The sequence below is a fragment of the Pteropus vampyrus genome, unplaced genomic scaffold (assembly GCF_000151845.1).
Source record: "Pteropus vampyrus isolate Shadow unplaced genomic scaffold, Pvam_2.0 Scaffold37, whole genome shotgun sequence".
In the NCBI taxonomy this organism is placed as follows: Eukaryota; Metazoa; Chordata; class Mammalia; order Chiroptera; family Pteropodidae; genus Pteropus; species Pteropus vampyrus.
In genome coordinates, this window is record NW_011888818.1 from 3,347,780 (window position 1) to 3,350,786 (window position 3,007).

Genomic DNA, 3,007 nt, shown 5'->3' on the forward strand with positions numbered 1-3,007 from the left:
AAGAAGATAAATCTGGGGTAAACTTAGTTTATAAAAATTTTTGCGTTTTTTTTTATACGAGTTAGTTACAAATTTGATTCTGAACTTCTAAAAATCAAAAAAAAAAAAAAAAAGAAGACCACCAAATATGATGAGGCATAAGATTTAATGAGATCATGAACTGAAAGCATAAAACTAGCTCAGAGGAATTACGTGTAAATTAATTATATATTCCATTAATTATAGATAATTTTAAATATATATTTATATCTTATATATTTATACATTATACATAGTGAAGTACATTTTTAACTTAATTTTATTTATTTTAATTAATTTAATTTCGGTCCAGAGACTTGGTGTGTTACAGCATGATGAACAACAAAAATATTCCTTTTCCTTGCAATATTCTACACTGCTAAACACAAGCTGAAGAAACAATTTTATAACAGTAGGACCAGATATTTTAGTGTAGATTTGCATCATTCTTTACCTGACTTTCCTTAAAGGTTAAATTTGAAATATAAAAACAAATGAATGTACTTCTTATATTGTGAGCAATCTTCTTTGACATTTTCTGTCTCTCCTGAGACTTTCACAAGAAGGGGATAGCTGAGATTGCAGATTATATTCTATGGCAAGAATCTGGAGTGCAGTTATGTAAAGTTTCTGATTAGAGGTAGATTCATACAAATTAGTGGTAAACAGAAAGGGCAGAGAGGCAGGTATATTCTTATGCAAATTTAGGTGCCTAATCAGTTATAAATGATGACTCTGCCTCTGCATATAACTGTATCCAAAGACCATTTCTTGACAAAGTAGTCTTCAGAAATAATTGAAGATGATTGAGATCCCAACAATCTATGTCATAGAATTTGCACATACTAACTATAGTCCAGAGTTCTTTCATAGAAGATGTTATCAATTACTCATCAAAGATACCCAAACAATGCAATTTCTTATTAAAGGCGAGAGGATAAATTTTTAAAAAAGTGTTTATTTAAGTAAGTCTATGATTTGAGCTGCTTCAGAATTACAGCATTAAGTCAATAACTTTTAAGGTAATGTTTGTCTAAAGTGTTGATATTATCATTGAGTCATCTATTTGGGGATCTTTCACTATTTAGCCAATTACACAATAAAGTTGTTCTTGTATGTAACAATGAAATTATTGTCATAAGCTTGGAGAAATTGTTTATTCTTAATAATAGGCAGACATGCATACAGTTCATGGTATTTGACTAATCAAAGTAAAAATTAAACACTGGGTGTTTCTGAAATATATAATCTTTCATACTCCTTACCATTATTATCTGAATTGTCTGAACACTATACCTACAGACACTGATACTCAGGTGATGTTAAAATTCAAGTCTTAGAAGAGTATCCCTAATGAGCATCATAAAAATGATTCGTAGGCTTTAGATACAACCAGTTCTCTTTCATGCTGTCGTAATGGGTAAAATTCAATAAAATTTTCAAAATCTTATATTTTTCCTGACATATGTCTTTAGTAGATAGATAAAGGCAAAAGTAATAGGGTTTAATAATGAAATATCTATGCTGAAACTCTGCTGACTCCTCACGGAAAACATTGGCTTCAGAATTTAAATTATACTTATTGAACAGCCATATGTTTTAAGCATCTGGAACAGATTCATGACAAGGAATTATTCAAAATCTCATGTAATTATATTACTATTTTCAACAAGCAGCTCATGCAGACAAGACAATGCTTTCATTATTTCATTGATTAATTAATTAATTAATTAATTCCATGACTAGCTATTGAATTTCTCCTTTGTGTCAGAGTCTGAATGGGTGAAGTCTAGGGATACAGCAGTTAAAAATTTTTTTCTTTGCTCTGATGGAGCAAATATCTAATAAATAATTGATTCTGAGTAATTTCTATGACCAGGCATTGTGTTAAAAGTTTCACATAAGTTTCATTGTAATTCTCTTAGTAAATCTTTGAGTGGATATTATGTTTTATGCATGTTTTCTTATTCATGGTATTGAGGTGCAGAGATTTGAGTAAAATCTGCCTAAATTCACTTACTAATAAATGTCAGGGCTGGGATTTAAACCTGAGTAGAGAGATTCTAGAGTGTTCACGTTTTATCAACTGCCATGTCATAATTTGAGGGCAAACCAAATGGAGCTCGCAACTCTGAAATAGTCCCCCAAAACTATACTGAGAAAAAATGATTTGACAATATAGTCTAGAATTTGAGAAAGATAATTTGAGGTCGTGCCTCTAGATATGGCAATTTTTAGCAATGTAACTTTAAGGATGTTTTTTAATCCTCTTGAGCTTTAATACTGTTTCTTATTAAAATTTGATCATAAAATGTCTAAAGTAGGATTTTGGTAGGTATGTGATGAAATTATGTGGCATGGATTCCAAATAAATCCAATTCAATTATAATTCAATATCTCAAGAGAAACTGGGTTCTAATATATGTCTCTTTTGGAAAAAGCCATATTGAAAAGGGGTCTGCAGAGTTTTGAATATTTAAATGGAAAAAAAAAAGCATTCAAGGAGATTGGAAGCTACCTAAAACAAACATCTAACTTCTTATTTTGCTTAAGGATAGACCTGCAAGTGATGGTTAAATTAGGCGGCTGTTTTGTTACAGATATCTACAAAATTCATGTTTTAATTGAATTACTCAGAAGTCTAACTTGGGTCTGATTTTGGAGTTTTTTCCTGGGGTATATTCTATCTTTACTTTTAATGTTTGAAGTGGATTTCTTATTAGGATGATGTAATATCAGTCTTCTATGAAGTTCAGACATCTATAACATAGCTCAAAGCATTTTTCACTCTGCATGATCAAATTAAAGATGAAAAGGGATGAAGGGAGAATTGCTCATTGAAATATAAATATTTCATCTTTATTAATTCTTAAAGTAGGAACAATAAATTAAAAAAGAAAAGATAAATTGTGTTATGTAAAATGTTGGTATTTTTGATATGAATGCTTTATTTCCCTATGGTTGGTGACTAATGAAGTTTTTTAAAAAA